General features: G+C 41.8%; 1 protein-coding gene across 11 annotated transcripts in view; it reads right to left on the bottom strand.

Annotated features, from left to right (window-relative positions):
• Positions 1-24,177, bottom strand: part of LOC137183302 (neuronal cell adhesion molecule-like) — a 73,429-nt gene that overhangs the window by 26,990 nt on the left and 22,262 nt on the right. For all 11 annotated transcript variants that reach the window (XM_067590255.1, XM_067590257.1, XM_067590258.1 and 8 more), the window contains exon 2: positions 15,819-15,899. The gene's annotated coding sequence lies outside the window, so the exon portion shown is untranslated. The remainder of the gene's footprint in view (positions 1-15,818; positions 15,900-24,177) is intronic.

Here is a 24,177-nt window from a genome sequence, read left to right as displayed (position 1 = left end):
GTCAAGGGGGCAGATGAGGTGGAGGAGGCTGTGTCTGGGACCAGAGGCTAGACAGACGGGTAGTCAGGCCCTGGTCTGGTCTGGTCTTCCTTGGGGAACTGATGTATTTGTTAGTGCTGCCCTACAGTCATGATTCAGTACGGGCCCCAGAGCCGGTGTCTGGTAGCATGGGGAGAGACCAAGGCCAACGTCTGCTGCCCCCGGCTTCCACTACACCTCTCTAGGGAAGGCCTGTATTATTCACCTACGGCAGCCAATCACGCTGTTGTGTACACCATTAGACAGCTCTGGCTTGGGATTTGATATAAAAAGATCCACGGGGGCAATTTCATCAAGCTCATTTGCAGGCTGCAGAAAGGGATGCTGAACTGGCACTGAGCAGAAAACCTGCAACTTGGCATCAATGTTTATTTTCAGTGTTCTCTTAGTTAGTTAGAAATTTATGATCAGATATAATTTATTCCAAATCCATTCATTGTGATTAGTTAAGTGTTGTATAGCAATAATGCCCCAATGCCAATCCAATTTTGTTAATGAAAAAAAGCCATGAAAGCCAAGATCACTAGAAATTAAAAACACAGTCTGAAATTGGCACTTTCAGGTGAAGTGACAAAAACAGAAGGACAGCCTGTGACAGCGAGAGAATAAATGTGTTAATTATAAATTTTATGGTGAATCCCAGAAAGCCTGGAGATTCTTATCTGGAAAGGCGCCAGGGCTTCATCCTGGATTCATTTCCCAATTTAATGAGGTGTAGCAGCTCAGCTCCAGCCGGTCAGCATGTGTGTGTCAGTGCGTGCATACTGCAAGTGTGTGCCTGTGTGCATTTGTGTGCTATAATTATCCCTGTGAGCTGCGGTGATACGGGGCCAACCCCTCACATCCCTCTCACAGTAGGACCACAGTGGAAACTCAAGTGGGGCTCTTAAGACGAAGAGCAAACCACCAGAGCCTGAAACTACATAACTCCTGTCTTACTGAACAGTAAGCGTAAGAAATATTAATAATATACCAGCTTTACTCTACTCTACTCTACTTTTTTAAATGAAGTTGTGGAGTATTCATGCTCCTAATTGTGTAGCATCTGGCAAAAGCTTGCATAATAAGTATTTTGAGCTTAAAGTAGCTTAAGTCTTCCCCTTTAAAGGAGAAACTACGGTTTAAACCCCATTTTGTATTTGATTATACAATTTTTCGAGGGGACACTTAATGAGAAAATATCCATCACTATTGTGCAACCTTCCTATGCACCTTGTGCTGACAGAACAAGAAAAGCCAAAGTCAATAAAGCTCACTTCAGCGCAGACTGCTGAGGATGAGATAAAAGCACGGTGCTGTTTGGAGTGCTGTGCCAAAAGATGTCAGACAGCTGATAAAATCAAACAGGAAATGGTCTCTTTGAAAAAACACGACAGGTTGGTAAGGGCATTCACAGTGAAGATTTTTTAGCTATTTTTCAAATGAGATGAGGCCAAGAGGATGATAAATTGTCTCACTTAGGCAACTTTAAATGGTGCCATTTGTACTTAAATAATCCCGGCCCATTTATTAAGGAATTATGAGAACTTAAGTGGTGTTAAAGTGCATTCTGCAAGGTGCATGTCTTCTTTTTCAAAATGAGACCAAGAAGTGCTTTAAATGACAGCCATGCTATGAGCTGCTGGTTAACAAGGGATGTCATAAAATTCAAAATTAATGACACATAAACTAGAGCAAAAAAAATTCAGAAACATTATTATTACATGGTGCTTTTTTCAAATCAATCTGCTCTTGAACAGCATTACATGCAACAATAATGTGACTTAGACCATAATAATGCTAACTGTGACGGATTATCCAAATTGAGCAAGTTTCAAGAGTCTGCTGGTGTAATTTTGTATGGTTCAGAAATGAATAGAAGTCAATGGCTGCCTGTTTTGTTAAGAAAAACACATCCAAACCTGAAACACAGCAGTATGCTTTGCGAAATGGTAAGCTGTGATGTTAAGTATATTTGATTTGTATTAAATGAGCTAAAATGTGCAAAACCACTCTTAATGTCCTTTACAATTCCACTGCTCAGCCTAACTAGTCATGTTTCTTCAGAAAAAGCTGTAATGTTAATTACTGTCTACAACTACATAAGACCACCTTCACTCCGGACTTGCTTTTCTCTCTGTACGTTTTGTCCGTGGAGAAAACACTCAGCTCTTGTGTAAAAGCTGCATTGAGCTGTCTGGCCTCTCATTCAGCCAGCCTCTTCAATTACTCCATTGTCATTTTCCCATGGCCAGCTACTTCACCGTCCCAAAACTAATTGGTTTTGTGCACATGTCAGAAACGTAGCACATACAGCGACACACACACACACACACACACAAATCGGAAAAAGATGCATTCACGCACGCAGTCCGCAGAATGTGAGGGTCAGGACATGTCTGAGCACACAGATGGAGCTGACAGGGGCACGGGCACTGAGAATTGAAGCACGCCACGGTGTAAATGAATAGCAGTCAGTAGGGAAAAAGCCCCAATTGAATTTTCCTTACAGCACCAGATAATACTACACCATATGCTTTATGCCAACCACGAGCAGAAAAACTGCTATTGTCTGTGCCAAACAATAGTGATGCAATACTGCAACACTGACAGAATCACTGCTGTTGCATCAGTGCTATACAGTTATAACTTCTATGATGAAAGACGAGCCTTTCTCTCATGCCAAGCACCCTAATTAACTCCCATAATCAGTGCTATTGATGGCTCATGCAATCAGGGGTTTGTGAGCCTCGGTATGGCCTTAATGGAGCGGCAGGGATCCCCTACAGACAGCTGAATGCGGGTGTATAATGATGAGAATGGCTGTGCACTCAGGAAGGTGGTGATGAGAAAACGGATATGGTTGGAAGAGTTTATTTTTCTGAGGCTGCCGGGTGCTCCCGCTGCAGCTCAGGATGTCACTGGATGGTATTCGTGCCCAGGGCTGCGTGCCCATTTCTCTGTGCCATTAAACATCTATGGGGGAGTGGGAGGTCGCTTAAAAGGCCTTGCTGGAATAGCAGAAGACAGTGAGACAGTCTGTCATTTGGTTACACAAGTTTGAGAAGTCAGAAGCATGTGGGATTTCAAAGTTATCTCCCTGCTACTATAAGTAGTCCTCTGTAGGTCATTTTAAGAGCTGAAGAGAACATTACATTTAGCAAATATCCTTTAATTTCTTCCACAAACTACTGCACAAATTCAAAGCTACTGTGGAAAGCAGGCATTAGCAGTGATATGACTTATAGCCATGATGTGAGGTTGATTGTTCAGCAGCTTTGGCTAATGCCTCTCACAGGCCTTTTATCTGCGATTGCAGGATCACAATGGAAATTCCGCGGGCCGGCTTCAGCGTGCGTTTCCCATAATCTTCTCATTAGCTTTTATAATTGGGGGACGGTATGCAAATAATTGGTGTGGTTAACATATGAATTGGGGTCCTGTTGTTCAGGGAGTCCCTGCGGCTCAAAAACACGCCGCAGCCTTTCATCTGCACTGTACAATGCCTGACAAAATGTGATCTTTAATTCATCTGCTCCACTGTAAATATGTTGTTTATATCTGCATACACTGACTAATAATAAACCCTCATCTATGGTGTCTTAAAGGGGCACTTCAACAATTTTTCACATCAAGATCATAAAGGTAAACTTTGGTTTGAGCTTGGAGACCACACACTTTTTAACAGAAAGCCTGTATTACAAACTGGCAATTTGAGAAATGTTTTACCGGGCAGGGGGGACCTAATGAAGAAATGCATCAGGTTGAATTATGGGAAATGTAGGCTCTAGTGTTTTTGGAGTTTATCCCATAATAGGAAATAAAAGCCAGTATATCTCAGCCTGTCCCGGGCGTGCAATATTAAATTACTGGAGAAGCACTTTAAAGATCTGTTGCTCAGTTTTCAATACTTCTCCCCAAGCTATCAATCCACTACAACTCTTAATGCTAATAGGCATCTGCTGCTAATGCAACGTGTCCGACAATTTGTTTGGTCCTCCTCCTTTCACAGAGCACTGCACATTGGCATTCACTAAGCTTCCTCCCCGTACACGCCAAAACACTCCGGGATTCGCTCTCTGTCCCCTCTGCCCAAATGCTAATCACTGCCGGCGCCGGCACTTCTGAGAGGGGGCTCCTCTTTAGCATGCAGATGGAAGCAGCACCACTAGATGGGACGGCGGTGTTAAGGAGGAAATCCCTGCCTGTTCAACCTGAATGAAACGGAAACCAGTTTTGCTTTACTCTTATCATTGCAGACCAGCTAAATATAACATATCATCTGTGAGTCACGTCCTCACATTATACTGGCGCTGCTTCTGAGAGGTTTCTTGCGATTGGGATGGTGTATGAAGCCCTCTTTTTCTCCTTAGGAGAATTGCCTGTGGCTAATTGGAGGTCTCGCCATCTCCTCACTGCTTAACAATGTAGCAAAAGCTATAAGTCATTAGTCAATAAAGTAGCAATGGCAGCAAGGTTGTAAAAGTTAAGTCCCCAAAGTGCATTTACACACTGACACCTGACATATACAGTAGCTCATTACTGGAGAATTAAGCAAGCTGAGGCACGTTTAAAAAGCATTCATTAAAATGAGATCAGGAGGGGAAGAAGCACAAGGCTAAATGAGCAACTGTGGATCTGAACTTGACCTTTATTTGATAGCTGATTCACACACTGTAATTACCGCTTAAAAGAGGACGCTCCGATATCCTCAAGCAGTCCAGCTCATGCGTGTGTGTGTTCATACTTGCTTACAATCTATTTGCATATGCATTTTCGTTTTTTATGAGTCCGCGGGTCAGTGCAGGACGTCAGGCATTAAGGATGGAGCTTCTGAGTGCGCTTGCCCTGCCACATGAGTGTGTTATGGGTGCGGTCATTCATATGCTGAGCAGAGGTTCGCTATCATGAGCAAATGCAGGAGAGTGGAAGGAAGGCATGCCGACTGGCTTCCTGAATAGCTCTGAAAACCCTCAGCATACAACATCACAAGATACACTTCAGCTGAAGAAATAGAACGGCTTTGAAAAAATAATCAACACAAAATCAATCTGTTGTGAGAAGACGAGAAAATCCTTTGAGAGAGGGAAGAATCAGAGACAAATACAGTTATAATCGTTATACAATATAATCCATAAGCCTCATCGCCTCGCTCAGCACAGACATATATTTTGTTAAATGCAGGGAAACGTTTTAAAGCTAAATATAGGGGCACTCCATATACTTTTCAGCAAAGCCACTCAAATCACTCCAAAAGGGCACTCTGTATCCATGGCAATCCCCTAGTGTTGTCAGATCTCCATGCCGACCAAGAGATGTCAACCCTAACGTCAAACACAGATATATTGGGGGGAAAAAAAAAAGAGGCCGAGACCCATTTGTCATCTCAGAAGTAACCTTGGAGAGAAACTGTACGTTTGACATCTGCTCTGCTGAAAAACACTTCCTCTGAGTTCAACAAAAGAGGTATGATTAGAATCTCAGTTTGCCTCCGTGTCCACACCGGATGGCTTATTCCACATGTGAAGGGTCTCACAAGATGGGGCCAATATGTGGAGTTTACTTTAAGCTTAGGGGTGCAACAAAAAGAGTCTGCATGAGACAGGCAGTGGAGGAAAGACACACATACACACACACACACACAAAAAAAACTGGCAGTCCTGATGTTTTGTAGCAAATGAATTCCTGTGGGCCATGTCAGCCGGGGTAACACAGAGAAACAGTGTCTATATATGATTGCTCAGAGTCAACAGTTAATGCAACCAGGCCTTTCTAGAAAAGCGCTACCGCATTTCAATAAACACTCTTGTGGTGGAATTTTGCTGATACAGTACAGGCAGGCAGGCAGCGATGGGTCATTTAGAGCTGTCCACTCTTTGTGTGGTACCATTCAGTCTCGCAAAATCTGCCGACAACATCAGATAACAAAGCACGAACACTGACTGTGCGCTGGAACAATCTGTTACCATTGCATGTTACCACAACATGTAATTTGCCAGTGAGAAAGTAGCGGTGAGAAAATCCCCGGCAGGTGGACAGAGGCAGCGAGGTCTAGTGTTATTGAGTGCCACCTCTACATTCACCACAATAGAACTCTCCTGCCGCTCCCCTCCTCCTCCTCCTCCTCCTCCTTCAGCCCCTTCCACTTCACCCCACCTGTGTCTGTGAAAGGTCAGCGCAGAGGAGGGTCCTCACCCCCTCCCTGAACCCACAACTCCCACTCTGCAATCAGTCCCAACACTGGAGCCCAGTGCCAGGAAACTCAATCAAAGAGGGGCTTCAGAGGGCTCCAGACCTCTCAAAACCCTCCATTGTCTCCAGAAGGCTTCCCCACACCGCGGCCGGGTCTATATGTAACACTGTAAGAGGAGTTGCTCATTACCGCCCGTCCCCGGTTCCACTTTGTCTCTTTTGTGCAGCTGACAGAAGAATCCAGTTGCCCAACCGAGCCAATAAAAGAGAGTGCAGTTACGTAAAAAAAAAGGAAAAGAAAGAGAATGAGAAAAAAGGATTAATTTGCAATATGGATGATGACAAGTCACATATGTCGCGCGTGCTAGTGCAGCGTTTTCACCTTGGTGGTTTGACGTAAGCGAGATATAACGCTGTAACCTGTTGTGTCATCGCAAGACAATTCTTTAATGGCATCTGTTTAAAATGTGCCATTCATCCCTAAAGTGAGAGAGTATTGACTGATAGACACACCATGGCACAATATGTTTGAATGTCAGTGCAATCCATTATCACATAAAGGAAGCACTATGTAGTAGCCCCCCCCCCCTTCTCTCTCTCTCTCTCTCTCTCTCTCTCAGCCCCTCCTCAGCTCTATTCAGATACGGCAGGTGAATACAAATCATTTCCCCTCCGCTGCTTTCCAAAAGGACTCACCATCCAATTTCAGACATAGAAGACACAAACAATAGTCCTTTCAAAGTGTGAGAAAATCAAATCATGCCCCTTTTTAAAAATGAAAGAGAATCAGGAGTTAACCCTTCCAAAATACTATGAAATTGAAAGTTGTTTTTCTCTCCTCCAAAAAAAAAAAGGCAGCATCAAAAAAATCTATGAGTGAAGTTAGTTGGATGTTCTGAAGAAGGGCTGTAATTAATCTGTCTTTTTTTTTTTGATTAAGTGAAATTAAGTAAAAAATATTACAGAGGTGGAATATCCTGAGTATTAGTTCAACAGGTCAAATTCTGAGGAAGACATATTATTGGGCAGTGGAGGATGCTGACAGAGCATAAATGTGCAGTTCTACAGATGGATGCTGACCACATTTAATCAATTTTCACATTATCATTGAGTTTTTATTGGCTGAAGCAAATTGTATAGCTTACATTATAGTTTTATTTTCATAGATTACTCTTTATCTAGTTTAAGTTGAGTTTTCATCAAATAGTTTTCACTGACAGAATGAATTACAGTAAGTGCTCTTAATACTAATCCATTGTAAACTGTTTTTTATTGTCTAAATTGTGGCACTTTTAATATCTTATTGTCATGTTTTCATGGTTTTGCGTGTTTTATGCTTTTATAATTTCCTCTTGTGGGACCATAAAAACCTGAACTGAAATGAACACTGTAGTATAAAGCAGAGAAAGGCAACAAATCCTCACATTTTTTGACGCAGATTGATCTGTTATCAGAACTGTTGGCAGTTAATGTTCTGTCGATGCACTGATTGATGGATAGTCATCTCAGCACTGCTTTTAAGTTTAGTATTTGAATATTTTAGCATTTCATCTCCTGTATATTCACTCAAAACGTGCAAAAAGCAGTGACCCAGTACAACAAAGAAACATGTAATTTCTCAACCTGTCAGTGTTTAAAAACAGAATTTTAGAAAATATGTTCCACATAAGGCACATGATTCACCAAATTACAACACACCACATGCAGAAATGTTGCTTAATGTGAAAATAATGTGTGTGCCAGCTGCACAGATCCAAACACTCGCTTTCAGCCAAGTCTGAATGAGCTTTGATTACACCGGCTTGGGCTACGTCCACTCTATTTCACAAGTCAGGTTTTCATATGCTAAACTCAACAAACAACTCAGGGGAGGCAAACAATTCATCAAAGATAGCCTTGAGTAAACTCATCTGACTGTATTTGAACTGAAGAGCAACACTGAATTTTCATTTTAACTCTTCTCCACTCTAAAGACTTTCGATGGAATTTAATCTAATCAAGTTATGAGAAACTTGTGATATTTTACCAAATAAATGAAATTACAGGAGAGAGATAACATCTCCCATTAGTGGATGGAAGTATTTTTTGTTAGCATGTAATTGGGTGGCCTAATTTCATTTGAAGCACTGAATTTTGTGAAATTAAAGAGAATATTGGTGATTAAAGAATACAGTAGAAAGCCCCTTGTGGTAACTGACTGATGCTGACTTTTAGCGCCACACCAAGACTTAGTGTGAACATGTTTCTATCTGTCTCGTGGGTCTGTCTGACTGAAATATTAGCTAATGAGTACTAATGATACTAATGAAGGACTTAGCCTTATCATAAAGGAAGTCCCTTCATGTGCTTCAGAACTCTCTTTGCAAGTTTATTTGAAGACATAATGTGAAAACACGAGACACCCAAACTAAAAAAAAGCTTTCCTGGTGTTATAGCTTAGAGATTTTTCCCATTACATTCATCACTCAGAGAGTTTGAGTGTGTTTCAAGTGGGTTTGGTGTTTAGCCCAGAGGGCGTCAGAGCTCAGACAAACAGTGCTTCATCCTTACAGATCGGCTGGCCCCATCAGAAATAACGACCCCGACAAGAACTGTTCCATCAGCCCTCATTTGTCAAACTGTGATTCCGGAGGAAACGTTGCTCCCATTTAACACTAACAGTCAGCCGGGCTTCCGCTAACAGCCTCTGTCCTGTGTCTGCGTTTGACGGGACGAGACTGGCGCAGGCCTGGTCGCTAATGTAAGAGAAGTGTCTGCTGAGTGTTGGATAATGGCTAGGAGAGGCTTTAGTGGAGCTTGTGGGGTTTTTTTTTTTTTCTTTCTGACTGCCTCTATTGCTCAGTGCAGGTACAGGAAAGGTCGACACTGGGAGGTCGAGCAGCGTTGCTGGGAAAGGTGTGTGTGTGACTTGCCTACGAGAATGAAGACCAGGGGTGTTTGAGTGTGTTTATGCTCCCGGGGGTTGAACATGACAGAAGAATGAATTACAGTACTTCTGCTGGAACCATCTCACCCTCATCTGTCTACATGTGAAGAATGAATAAATGCATTTCATGGTCACCTACTTGTAGCTTAAACTATGTGTTTCAAAAGTAGGAACACACATGTTTTACAATCATTGATGAAATAGTGTTGGATCCCTCCACCTACTTCTATCTTATTCTTAGTCTAATGGATATCTTATAAATAATCTCTTCTGTCTCATTTTTAAATACCCAAAAAAGCAAAATACAACACATTCACAAGGTTATTTAGTATACTGGTAAATGTGTGATAAAATGTTACTTAGTTAAACATCAATCTTAACATTAAAGACTCTGTAAACCTGCACAGGTGTTTTCACTTATCCCTGCTGATTAGACTATTAGTCTAAATGCTATGTCTTAATTCCACACTAACGACCTTCAGTATGTATAATAGTAATTGTCACAGTATACTGTTTTTGCAGTTAATAAAACAAAAATTAATGTACTTTGCTATCTTGCTCTAATCTGATATAATGCTACTGCAAATTACGCTTCACAAAGACAAAGTCAAATGTTTTTCAAAGATTTAATACTTATTTTCTGTTTTCCTAGATCTCTCTGTAGCTTCCTTGATGCAGTGCATTGTAATATAATAGAGTACATACAGCAGCACACTCAAAAATCAGGTGTTTAGTGGTACACAAACTAACTCTTACACATAATTTGTCACTTTTTCAGTGTCAGCACATTACATACTCAAAACCTGAATTAGTATGTAGTAGCGAATCGGGACAGAGCTTTTGAATTAGCAGGAAAAGCACAAGTGTAACTACTAACATTAAGGATGGCTCTGTTCCATTGAAGCATCCCATTACAGCATACCAGTATGCTAGCAACATGCACAATACCAGAACTCTGAACAGGAAGATCTAATGACTGCACTACATCTTTTCCTGCTATGACATGTGAAAATGTTTGTAGTGAAAAAGGTCTTTAGGAATGATGAAGTTGCACAGTTTGTGCCAGCCCACACAGCCCTGAGAGGAGGTCTAATCAGCCAAAATAATTAAAAATCACCTGTGGAGGCTTTTAGCTATTTATAATTTTACTTAAAACCCTCTTCAAGCTAAACCTAAAGATACTAAGTGAGGAACAGGATTCAGACTCCAGACTCAGGAAATTGTATGCATCTACCCAAATCATATATGCACCCAGAAGCATAATGTTTGTCATGTTGATTCAAGATCCAGCAAATTACATCTCTGAACAAGAAAAACATTTCAAAAACATTTGGAAATATAGGTGTAATGTAATTCAGCAAGCGGAGCTAGAAATCTACAGACAAAAGTCTTCTTCAGCGTGTTCTCACATTTTATATTTGCTCGTTCCTTTACTCTCTCTCTCAACACGTACAGAGAGAGATTTCTCATTAGAAGTGGGTGAGATGCAGGTGAGCAAGGGGTGACATCTAAATTCAGCCATTTGTATTCCACCACAACACCCGAGAAGCAGGCTGTTTATATTGATGAGCAGATAGACTTGGCCTTGGACCAGGACCCACGCCTAGCAGCCACATAAATCATTTGGTTTCTTAGAGGCCCTTCCAAACAGCTGGATCCCACCAGCTTATGACTGTGTGAGGACAATCTTCTCTCTCCTGAAGCCTCGTCAATGCTTGGAATCAGACAAAACAGACCTCTGGAATTCATCCACAGCGTGAAAAAAAAGATTCAGAGACGTCTCAAGCAAGTGAGATGAAGAGAGTATAGATACTCTGAGGTAGCTGCAAACATGTTTGGCCACCATAACCTGGCATATATTTCCTCTATTTCTAATTTTCTAAATAAAGAACAAGAACACCAAAAGCGACTACACAATCTTGTTTTTCAAGTGAGGAACATCTTGGGAACATGAAGCCAATCACTCCGTTAGGACCAAGAAATGTTCTTGCAATTACAGTATATTGAAACAAATCAACTGCACTGCAAACAATTAAATGAAAAACAAATCAGATTACGGCTGCAAGGAATAATTATTTTTAATTTCAATTAAATTTCAAGTTCTCGTAGCCCATGGTGACATCTTCAAGTTGCTTGTTTTGACAAATCAACAATCCAAACTGAAAGATATCTAATTTACAATGATATAAGAGAAAAACAGCAAATTCTCAGATCTGAGAAGGTGGAAGCAGCAGATTTTCCGTCATTAATGACTTAAAGGATTGATTGATCAAAACTGTTGTTGATTTATTTTCTATACATTAACTAACTGATTGATTGACTAGTCATTTCAGCATTTAATAAGATTTTGAGACTTAATACTAAATTAACTAACTCGAGATGATGGATAACAGAGAGATGAATACAGAGGAATAACAAACGTGCATTCAGCAGTGCAAATAAGGAAGATCTAAACGGCTGGACCAGATAATTGCACAGAGAGGACAGGCAGCGAAGGTAGAACAACGCCTAGAGGAAGGTTGTGCAGGTGAAAAAAAAAGATGGAAATGCAGCACCAGATATAGAACAGCATCTCCTCACATTCTCCAGGCTGTCTGCTGAGCAGTTTGTGAGTCAGTTGCGCATGAAGCCGACTTTCTCCACAACCCTGGAAGATGGAGGAGGAGAGCTGAAACCCCCTCAGGAGGGGCCTCACCAACCTCTTTCACATCACTCAGCCGCTTTCTCTCCCTCACTGTCTTTGTATCCATCTATTCATCTATTTGTTTATTCATGTGCTTCTTTCTGACACTTAAGCTGCGTGTCTCCCCATCTCCCTGCCTCTGCTTCTCATACAACCAAAGAGACACTAAAAAAACACACACATACCCAGTCGTTCACATCCGTACACGGCCTCTTTCACACATATAGTCGCTCTTAAACATAACATGTGCAGACAGGAGTGTTGACAGAGAGAACTGTCAGAGAATTGTCAAGCTAGTATCAAAGAGACACCTAAGAAATATCTGGGCGCGCTCATCTGAAACAACGCGCGCTGGGAGCAGCCAAGGGGCCTTTTGTGCACGTATAAATCCCTCTTCTCTTCTGCAGCTCGTCTGATCTCTGCTCTACTGCTGCTGTGTAATATCACTGCGTTCTAACCACATGCCAGAGAGCTGATGCTTCACTCCTAGTAGACGACGGTGTTCATGCGTACTGGCATTTATGGAGGATCTCTTAGAGAAAGTCAGCAATTTGCAGTCCAGTCTTTTGCATTTTTATTCGGGAAGTCGAGTTATTTCACAAATGTATCCAGCCGCTTTTATGTACAGTACAGTCAGAATATTAGACTGGGGAACTTTTCTTTGAAACTCTGATTATAAGATTAAAATGCTGACGTTCAACGTTATTTGAAGTTGTTTTCATCCTCATCACATGATATGCGCATGAATTATAATCATACACATACAGTCGCTTAATTTTAGGGGACAGAACATAATAGGGAAAATTAAATTGAAAATCTGGATGTATCTCGCTTTGTAGTTTTGGCCATCATTTTTATTGGTGATAATAGCACTGTACTCACCATGTTACAGTCAGGAAACATGATGACATCGCTAGAAAGAAGTCACACTGGCTATGAAACATGAGCAGTCAAATGATCATACAGGTTTTTAAACAAACTCCCAGATTTGCCCAACTTTTTTTTTTGGAAGAAAACAAAAGTGAGAGTAAAATTATTACCCAAACTGTCCGTCTGTCCTTTGGTCTTTGTAAGACTAGTGGAGCTAAATCAGCAGGGATGGTGGCAGGACTACAGAGCGGGTCGTGGCATTCAGATGAAGCTGCCTATCAAGCTACAGTAGTGGTTCCAGCCAATGTAAGCGGATTCAGTGTAGATGGAAGGATGGGTCGCTGTGTATCTGCTCTTTGCTTTGGTGAGGTAGGATTCAAAGGTAGTTTTGTTAGATCTGGGTTAGAAAATGGTGTCACCTGTCAGAGGATTCAGTAGATGAACCCACTGCAGGGCCTAACGATAGCTCAAAACATCATTTAACATGAATACTGGGCTTTCATACGAATGCTCACCTAACTGCTGGCACATTTCAACATGAGCGGTGATAACTGTTATTAACATTGACCTCCATTATAGCGATGTCTCCATGTTTCCGGATCTCAGCGATGATTTTGGTGAGATACAATATGAAAGATATGGTTTATATATACGAATAATGGCCAAAACTACAAAAATAACACCGAAGTTGTAATAAAACTGATTTTTTTTATAACATCTCTTCATTTTTAATATTTGCTTAAAATCCTTAGCAGACATTGACAAGCTGAAATCTACAACCAAAGACACAGGCCAGATCGATGACGTTCTGTCAGGCCTGCAGGCATCTGAACCTCCTGCTTGTTTCAGGGGCTTTTGCCTTCAGTCTGATCTCTTAAGCAAGTGGAACACATGATCAGCTAAATCAAGAATATTCTAGTGTTTGGCCATGAAAAAAAAAACTCCTTTGTTGCTCTTACTGTATGTTTGGATCATTGTCCTGCTGCACTGTGCAAAGATTGGTGATCTAAAAAGGACTAAAACAGGAGTCCTTCACTGTTCATCTAATATGCACCCATGAGAGGTGTGAACACAATCAAACACCTTTGAAACCAAGACTCAGCAGCTTACAGTCAGTGGGAGTAAACAATGAGAAATGTATGAACTTTCTGAGCAAATACTTTCTGACTGCACTGTATTGTGTATGAAAAGTCTGTATTATGTAATTTTGTCACAGAGATTTACAGCGAAAAGTGTGTAGAGTTAACCATATCATTGCTGTTTCTGAAGAGGCAAAGCTCGGGTTGGGTGATCCATGATCTTTTTCCCACCCTCCCCACTTGGCATCAAAACACACACAAACACAAACAATAATACCACACTCCCTGTCCCTGACAGCCATGTGAGGGAAGCCTGTGAAAGACAGCACTATGGAGGTAAACAGAAACCTCTGCAGCCTTCTATTGAAGGGCCTGGGACCTGAATGCTGCAGCTCACAATGGACGCTTCACGCCTCACTGTGCTTAAAACCGCAAATTCAGTCTGCAGCTCCTAAGTGTGGCCTTCTATGACTCGGCCATTGAAAAATGTGGACTCAGCCTCTCTGGCCTGGAGCACAGCGGTATTGACCGCTGTATTCACAGCAACAACTGACTGCCACAGAGCGATGACAAGAGAGAAACGGAAAGAATGAGAGATTCAGACACAAACAGACTGACAGATAGGCAGAGGGAAAGAGAGAGATTGAAATAGGCACATAAATGGATAAACTGAGAGAGACAGAGAGAGAGAGAGAGAGAGAGAGAGAGAGAGAGAGAGAGCCCCCCCATAGGTGAAAATAAAACAACCGTAGGAACCAACAGCAGAGGCAGATGAGCTCAGAGCCGTCAGAGTCCCTTAACTCTCCATTCAGCTGTGCGTGCTGCCTCCCCGCCTGGCTCGGCCTGCTGTGAGGCTGAGGTGGGCTCCTTCCTTCACACTCCACTGGGCGGTGGACACACATCACATCGTGTCACCTCCACTCACAGAGCATTAGATCCAACTCCCCGCTGAATCACAGACGCACTTTGAGCACAGCAGAATGAGGAGATGAGCTTAAGGTTGCGGAGGGTCATTTTCGAAAAACCCTGTGCGAGCTGAGAGTCAATTCTCTGGCCTCTAATGCATCATGAGACCATGTACTTACGGGAGCTACTTTAGCGCTTAATTGTGCAACTGCCATTAGAGAACTTTTCTACCTCTGCATGCTCCATTATGATACATTATGTGTCAATAAAGAGGGAGGCAATAGGCACAATTTAGGCTGTAAGTGCTATTTTGTGATTTCTAGTATTGACAACCACTGTCACGGCAGCGGGCGAGGATGAGAGGGTGTGTTACCTTGGCAACCATATGTATCAAACAGACAGTTGGACATTTGAAACCCTGTGTTTTTAATCCCCTGCCAAACCTTGTTGCCAAAATGGGTGCCGACACAAAAACACACTTTGCCAGTGGACAAGTGCCAGTCAAGCAAGCGGTGACCTTTGCTTTACAGCTGGAACAAAAGAGGAGGCAACACAACTGAGACTGCAGTAGTGGAAAGGCCAACTAGTCGTTTAGGGACCTATAAACTCTACAGAGTGTTCACATTAAAGGGATAGTTCTGATTTTTTTGAAGTTTTATCCATAGTCAGTATATTACCTGCAGTAGATTTGGGTCGGCACGCTCCCAGTTTGGAGAAGCAGGCAGAAATAAGCGATGTACTGATGTGGACGGGGCCAGCAGCAATAGTTTATTACTATATTACGCTGCAGCAGCACTTTCTGACCCAGCAGCGGACCCAAATCTACTGCAGGTAATACACTAACTATCTTATACAACCCGCCTTCAAAAAAATGCGAACTATCCCTTTAATACATTCACATTCTGGCAGTATCATAGATGATATTTGGACTAGAGACACTTGCCAGGCATAGCAAACAGGCTGACATTTGTGTGTGCTCACATCCTGCGGGAGGAGAAATGCCTTTGAAAAAGAACAAGAACGTTTGCTTCTGAAAGGCCGGAAGTTCAAACTGTTTTGGAAAATGATGATGTTGGTGATGAGGGGGAAAAAAAAAAAAGTTGAAAAATGAATTTAAAGTCTTAGAGAAATGTTTCCAACTTACCAGAGAAACCCAAATCCCCTCTCTCCTCCTCCACCCTGGCTAGTTGTCTGCTGCTTCTTCTTCTCTGAGTTTTTCTTCAATCTGGTGTAAAAAATGGAAGAGAATAACAATTCATTATTCATAATTTAGATTTTTTTTTTTCTCCACCCTCTCGCTTCATTGAAACAACCGGGATTTTAAACCGACCAGATAAGAAAATCCAATCTTTCTTAATAAGGTTTCTGGGGAGGAAGTTTTGCACAGCTATGCATATTTTCTGACATCCAGTACATCAATTTGACTTCACAATGGGCCTACTACCCTAGGTTTGGTTTTACTATAATCTGCTAAAAATCCTTTTTTCGTATTGGAAGTCTCCTGCTCTGTCACAGTCACACCACAGCTTACACACCAGGATGTTCCCACATAAAATCTCTCTATCTCATCAAACGCTTGGTGTTATGAAAGCATAATCGGCCATGAGTGTGCTGACTCTTTTAGAAACATACTTAAAACACTTCCAACTGTGACAAGTTTTTGGTGGTGAAAAAGAAAGCAAATATCCAAGCTGTGTAAACCAAAGTGTGGACATGGATTTTCAGAGGCAACAGCGTGTAATCCAAACTGATAGACACAAATGCCTGTGGCTGAGAGCAGGAGGAGAGACACATCTCCTCCCCTCTTGTCTTGTCTCATCTCTATTTCCTTTTTCTCTTATCATCTTCTTGTCTGTCCTCCTTCTCTACACTTCTCCTTTCCTCCTTCCTCCTGTCCTGTCCTCCTGCTCTTGTCCTCTTTCCTCTCACCTTGTCTCCTCCTCTCGTCTTTCTCTCCTAACCCCCCTCCTGTGTTATCTCCTGGTGTCTCAATCCTCTTTCATCATCTCCTCTGCTCTAGTTTCAGCTCCTTCTTTTCTCTACGGTATATTGGATTTTTCAACCTTAAGGTCAAGACCTCATGTCAAGTTGCACAATGTGCCGACAGCCTGCACTGTAGGGATGATGTAAGGATGTTTTTGTTGACATACGTGATATAACCTATGCTCTTAAAACACAAAGTATGTTTCAGATGAGAGTTTGGGATCTTAAGGTGGGGTCACAGGCCAGAATAGGCTGAGATGCCCTGCCTTAATCTTCTTTCCTCCTCATTAATCATCTCCTCGCATCACTTTCTTTCCTCCTGTTCTGTGCTTTCCTTCTTTGTTTTTCCTCAAACGGTGTCACAGTGACACACCTATTTGAATCGATGGGAAAAAATGATTGAAGAAGCCAATCCAATTTACTTCTAGCGGAGGCTTATCGACTCCGGTCTGCTGCTCTAAATAAGAGTGTGGAAGCCCCATAGAGAGACACTGCTGTTTCCACTTGGTTAAATACGAATACCCCTTTCCGCACCGCCACGCAGATACAATTGTGAACTATAGGTTTACACGAATTCTGTTTCACGCAATCACACATGTGGTTTTTGTCAGTTGTTTCTCTCGAGATCACTGTATCATCTCACCACCCAAGGTTCGACTCTGCAGCCTCTATGCACTGTACGCTTGTCTAAAAGCATTTCTGGTGTTTGTCACGCTATTCTCCCAAAACCTACAGTATTCACCTCAGCCTTTTGCACAATTCAAGGATTTCAAAAGCCTTGACACCGTAGCGTAGTCAATAACTTCTTACAGATTATTACAGCAGTAAATATCGTCTTCCCACAGCTTTGAATCTGAAAAGATCCTGACCCAGATTCTGACATACATGCTATTCTTTCACAGCATCACACTGTGTTATTGCTGACACCTGTGCTGACACCATACCTACGCACAGAACTATCATCTTGTTTAGCTCTTGCGGTACGACCTTACGGCATCATAATTTCTGCCTTGTTGTGCATTTGCAAGATAGGGGGGGGGAAACAGCTGATTACAGCTGAGATCCATGAATAAAACACCACCAAAAAAATGACCTTTCCGCATCCTGTTTGAACGAGCTGAGGGCTGATCCCATCAAAAGCGGCCTCCTCCCATGACATCGAGCCAGCCGTCCTTCCACCCCACCTCTACCCTTAGACACACCGCAGAGTCGAGCCGAGCTCAGGCCAGCTCGGCTGCCATGGTGATGAGGAGAGGGACGGAGGACTGAGACTGAAAATAGCCTGAGACAGGATGCTGACAGTGGGCAGCGAGCAGCAATACAAAACACCTCACAGCGAGGGATGCACAATGCCCTCAGTACCTCAGGGAGTGCTCTCGTGCCATGAGTGCTGACAAACAAAACACCTACAGACTGAATATTTAATAGATGGAGATGGCACAACAACATGTCACAACAAGCAGAAAGGATTAGAGATAAATAGCAATTAAATATAGGAAATGTGTCCCATAGTCATCCTGAAATTTAAAACCGCTCTAATCAGTATTTTTATATTAACAATGGGCCGAAAGCCTTCGTATAATGAGAAAGGGGCTGCTCATAGTGAGGAAACCACAGAGAATCATCACCAGACTTAACAGCTCCAGTGTCTTTCAGCTTTTCTGGCTCACAATTTTACTATTTTGGTGCAGTCTCATGGCTCTCACGGCTGTTGTTTCCAGCTACAGTTGGCAGATGTTTTTAAGCAAACAAGCTCTGTTAAACTCACTGTACACAACCTGCCCAGCATCAAACAGCAGAGACAGACAAATTTAGTGACGAGCTGGTGAACATAGTTGAGCATTTAAAAGCTGAAGGGTCAAATATTTCCCTCAGGATTTGGTGGAGATTAAAACTAAAGTAGGGCTGAAACTAATGATTATTTCCATTATCGACTAATCTGTTGATTTTTTTTCTCAATTAAATGATTAGTTGTTTGGTCTATAAATTGTCAGAAAATGCTGAAAAATGTTTCCCAAAGCCAAAGATGCAACTTAAAATGTCTTGTTTTGTCCCAACCAACAGTCCACTACCCAAAGATATTCAGTTTTCTATCATAGGGGGCTAAAAAAGCCGGAAAATATTCACATTTGAGAAGCTGCAACCAGAGAATACATAATCAGGTGGTGGAATTATTACAATATTTGCAACCAAATACATCATTATCAACACAAAAATCCCCACAGATGTGGATATGCTGACTAAACACCTGATGAATTAATGCTCTGATCATTTAATTTAGCTACAATAGTCAGTTAAGCTCAGAAAAGTATGTCACCTAACTGTTATGCAGCTTTTAAGACTGAAAAAACACATATATAAACAAGATCACACCCAACAAGACCCAATCTTGCAATATTTTTGTTAATACGTTACAGTAAAACTTGCCTCCAAGAAGATACTGTATGTCTCCATTTGTCACGTCATGCTGTTATACAAAGGTTTATGGCATAATATGACACAGAAAGTGAGATGTCCACAGGTTGAACAAGCACGGCTCACTGCAGATAACACCAGGTAACGAGGTGTCACACGATTCTGTAATGAGTTTGTTGGTTTTCTCCTCCAGGCTGAGTTGTTTTGATGTGTGTGTGTATGTGTGTGTGTTTGCTTAGACAGGAGAGGGGGGCTCAGCAACCAGCATAGCGGCCTGTGGGTTTAATTCTAGACTCTTGCCTAATGAGAGGGAGAATGTGGCTGTAGAAGATACCGCTCTCCCGATGAAGCATCATTACCACCAAAGAGGGAAGAAATAATTAGACCCAGAAGTCACTCTTCCCCTATCATGAGTTTACATTAGGGGACACGGATCGCAGAGACGGAGATGCTCTTTTATGCCGTTACACTGAAGACAAGCTGAGATTCAGCTGAATAAACAACAGAATTAAAATGATGTGTTGATATGCTAGTGCAGAAGAAGTACAAACGATTCAAGAAAATGTTATAACATAATAACAAAGGAAACAAGCTTTTATGGACATTCCGCTGCAGAAAAGATTTTACCACACTGCAAAAAGTATCCTCATGACCTGACTTTGGAAGGAACCTGTTAATGCATCACAAGCTCCAGCTGCAAGTCAAAGCTCACAAAATTAGCTGTTTTAGTCTTGTTTAACAAACCATTAGCTCTGTAAAAACAAGTTCAGTTGACTTTGACTCAGTATTTTTGGATATCCTGTTATATGGAAGCATCACAGGCTACAGCTTCTAAACAACAGGTGACTACGGCCTACTGTAAGATGTGATTAACAAATATACATCACCTTTATCGCTGTATCTCTCAATAAGAATAAATCCGCTCAGTGTGCGCATCCGTTGCCTGAGAGCATAGTTCAGTTGTCATAATCCCAGTGGCTGTGTATTCCTCGCTGTGTGTGCTGTCACTGACTGACAGTATAGAGAGAAGAGCTGATTCCCTCACAAAATCATCCCCCCAGCCTCCCCACCCTCTCCAACACACCCACAACCCCTCCTCCCCTCCTCCCACGTCCCTCCCCTGACCCTCCCTCCCCTCTCTCTGCCTCACACAGTGGGATTAAAACAACCTTTTGTCTCTCCACAATAGGGGTTAAACATTTCCTGGTATCACATGAACAGCTAACAGAATCCACAAAGTTACCGGGTGGGTTTTTAAATACATTTTGTATTTGTGAGCATTAAATATTCAAAAAGTTATTTGTTTTGTATCAAGGCACAACTGTCATCTGTCTGCATGAGGAGATGACGGAGCATAACATCCTGCAATATGAATTTGGCAGAGCATAAAAGCAAAATTGACACTATAATTGCATGCTAAATCAAACGACGCCCAGTGTACACTAAAATAACTGTCAGCTGCACTGATTGTGCCTGAGTCAATGCAGCTGTTTTGATGTTCAATAGAGGGTGGAGGTGGAGCAGCAACAGCAAAGCTACAGGAATAAAAGGAATAAGCCTTGAGGCACATCCTAAGGACTTCCTTTCCCATAAAATGAGAAACCAGAGAAAGTGCTCACCTACACTCAACAGATGTCCACATGCAATCTAATCTAGTTGACTCTGTGAGGGGAAGCTGGTTTATTGCCGACTCCTCACCGGTATTATTGCGACCTGTTTTAAAAGAATAGATCTGAAAAAGGCCTTTTGACGTCCGTTAGCTATGGTTGCAGAGGGCAACAATGGTAGGAGCTATCCCTTTGAAAGAGTCGCCATTCTGTAGGCCCAGCCCTAAATAATGCTCCTCTCTTTACAAAAGCACAGAAAATGTAACATAATCTCCCTCAAAGCACATTGTCCATCAAACAGAACAATGATTTAGACTCCAGCATCCAAAAAAAGAAAACTTTTTTTTTTTTTACACTTCTTTTTTGTGCTTCTCAATTGTTTCCACTGGTTTAGTGTTCCTTGTGGGTTTTGGAGAACAGCCACTTAATATTCCTACAAAGGCATATGAATTCTGTCTGCACCAGTGGGACATGCTCAATGGCTTCACAACACGGTCATTGTTGCATGCTCCTGCAAGTATATCATTTCCTCCCACTTACCATGATGAAACCATCAGCCTACAGACAAGTCAGAGCTTCATTGGTGGTCAAGAGACCTGAAAACTGTGCGCTGGAATTCCTTAATTCACTAATGAAAAATCTCCGGTCGTCTTCTGTGTAAACATAACTCAGCACGTTAAGCTTTCTCAGCATCAAATGTCCACATGAGGGGCCATTAATTTTAAAAAAGTATTATAAATAAAAGCATTCATAGTGGCAGACATCTTTTAGAGAGATGATGGATAGCTGTGAGGTGTATGGATTATGGTATGAAATGAGTGAAAGGGCCATATTTCATGGAGCGCAGGGCGTGATCGACCAAGTCTAATGGGCATTATTTCTGCACACTGACTCCGTTGACGAGAGACACTGGGCGATCCCCGCCGGCCCATTGCTCCTTCAGACTCACACTGAGATAGGGCCGGCGCCCTCCCTGCTCTTTGTCACGACACCAATAGAAGAATAATATTTCAATGGCAACCGCATATTTCAATGGCAACTTTTAACAGAACAAAGTTCATGCTGCGGTCTAGACCGAGCCCTCATAGCTAGAACTGCACGCTGACTGCATGTGTGTGTGTGTGTGTTTGTGTGTGTGTGTGTCCTATCAGTGGGTGTGCATGGCAAGGACTCCTTTGGAGTTTTCTATTCAGAAATGTGAATGGGAGTGAAATATGATTGGCTAAGGGAGAGAACAAGGGGCTGGGTTCACAAGGCTATCGAGGCAGAGTAGGGGGACACTTCCCTACTGAAAGGACAAGTTTGGATGATTTAGTCCTCTTAGGTTTGCTCCTAACACATTCCTACAAGGGATTTACAAGGCTTGTTTGTTTGAATACTCCCAAGAATATTGTTTTCAGGTCATGTCGTATCAATAAACTGTTCAAATGAGCTTCTCTATCAAGTAATAAACCATGACAATGTGCTGATAAGCCAGCAGCGGTGTCCTCTGGCAATAATTTCACTTTGTCCTCGTTCGTTTTAATTCTAGCCTTGTTAACTCTGGCTGAACTCATTACAACACAATAACAGTGAGGAGTCTGGTGTCAGAGGTATCATATAGCATGACTATCATGATAACTTGGTTAGCTATCAGAGGAGCCACAGGAAGGAATTTCACATTTAAAAAAAAAAAACATTTTGAGTCAAGCTTTATTGATGACACAGGGATTGGATTCAAATCGGGGGACGACGAGGAAAACAAAAGGGGCCGGGCTCTTAAGGGAATTTACATGAATTACAGCAAGAGGCCCGTAGGAACGGCCGCGACCTCTCCTCAGCTTTTTTGAAACTAAACAAGACCCTGATCCCGCCCATCAACACACTGCCACACACACATACACACATACATGCAAACACAAAGCTGGCATACACGCACAATTACGCACTGCCACACACACACACACACACACACACACACGTACAAAGACACACTGGTGAAGAATGGTGTGACTGGTTTCCATGGTGCCATGAGGCTCACTGACAGGGCTGGAGTGTTAACATGCTCACAGACAACAGAGAGGATGATGGAGAGAAAAAGAAAAGGACAGAGGGAGAGAGAGAGAGGCAGAGGGAGCGCAGTAAAAAAACAAAGAAGGTGTAGAATAGGAGAGATTTACCACACACAGGCAGCAGACCGTCTCTGAGGTTAAGGACCTGTGGTGTCGCGTATCGTATTTCTTTTTAACTGAAAGACCATTACTGACACAATTCAAAACACACAATAGTCCAACTAAACAGAAGCAAGCGCATCACTAGTCTCTTTTTTCTGTCCACAATTTGCACTTCAATTCTTTTTCTGAAAAGTACATTTTATTCCAATTCGGGGCAAATATTCATAGCTTTGGCCATCATTCATGTCATAAAAATAATATTGTACTCACCAACTGAATTACTTAGATCAAGTCAGATAATCATGCAGGTTTTAAACAGCCCCCCTAATTAGCCAAAGGCAAATGGTAAAGTTAGTGTGCAAGCTTCAGCTGCTAATAAAATCTTAAAGTCCTAGATATCTGTGTGCAATCACATTTGATAAATGATCTGCTTAATATAATGCAACAAGACTGAATAACACTCTTCAGTCTAAACTACCACTTATCACGACTTTCATAATATTTTGGTCTCTTGGTTCCTCTTAACCTAAATTGCCATTTCCAAAATTACTATTTCCTTCACTCAGTCTGACGCTGTGTCCATGTTAGCTGATTTCTTTTGTTTCGTTTATCCTAACCAATCAGTAGCGAATGAGTGGCTGAGTGGTGAAGAGCACTTGACTTTTAGAACTGTTATATCTATTTTTCATAAAGCAAGTACAATAGGTCGAAGCTGAACCAGTGAGTCACTCCGTGAACTGGTAAACTGTAGTGGACAAACGGACAGTTTGGGTAGTAATTACAACCTGTCTGATTATCTAACTGCTCATGTTGCCCCACTGGATGTATTTTTTTGCAATGTCACCATGATTCCAGATCTCAATGTTATCAATAACAATGTTATCATAACCAATAGAACAACTTGTAATAAAACATATTTTTCTTTTAAGGGTTAGCGATGGACATCATAAACTTTACATATACACTTGTCAAGGACAATAAGGGGCTTATGATCTACATTACTTTTGCTTGGCTGTACTGTTCTCAGAGGTCTTGTGCGTAATATCGCCAGCTTTAAGTTGTTGGTATTGTCTGTTGCCTTCTTATTTGTTATGTTACAAAGCTTTCCTGTGCAATGAGGAATTATTACTGAATTTCAGGTGCACACACTTCCAGTTATCTCCGAACAAAGTGGTTTTAATTAAACTTGTGACTTGTTTACAACCTGTCTGATCATGTGTTTCTTGCCCCATCAGACGTTGTTGTAGTGATGTTGCCTTGCTCCCATATTTCAGCAATTAATGTTATCATATCATAGTGGATATAATGGCCAAAACTGCAAAAAATAAGTCCCATGTTGTAATAT

This window comes from Thunnus thynnus, chromosome 5, assembly GCF_963924715.1.
Source record: "Thunnus thynnus chromosome 5, fThuThy2.1, whole genome shotgun sequence".
In the NCBI taxonomy this organism is placed as follows: domain Eukaryota; kingdom Metazoa; phylum Chordata; class Actinopteri; order Scombriformes; family Scombridae; genus Thunnus; species Thunnus thynnus.
The sequence above is the reverse complement of the archived record's forward strand: the minus strand, read 5'-3'. Positions and strand labels throughout refer to the sequence as shown.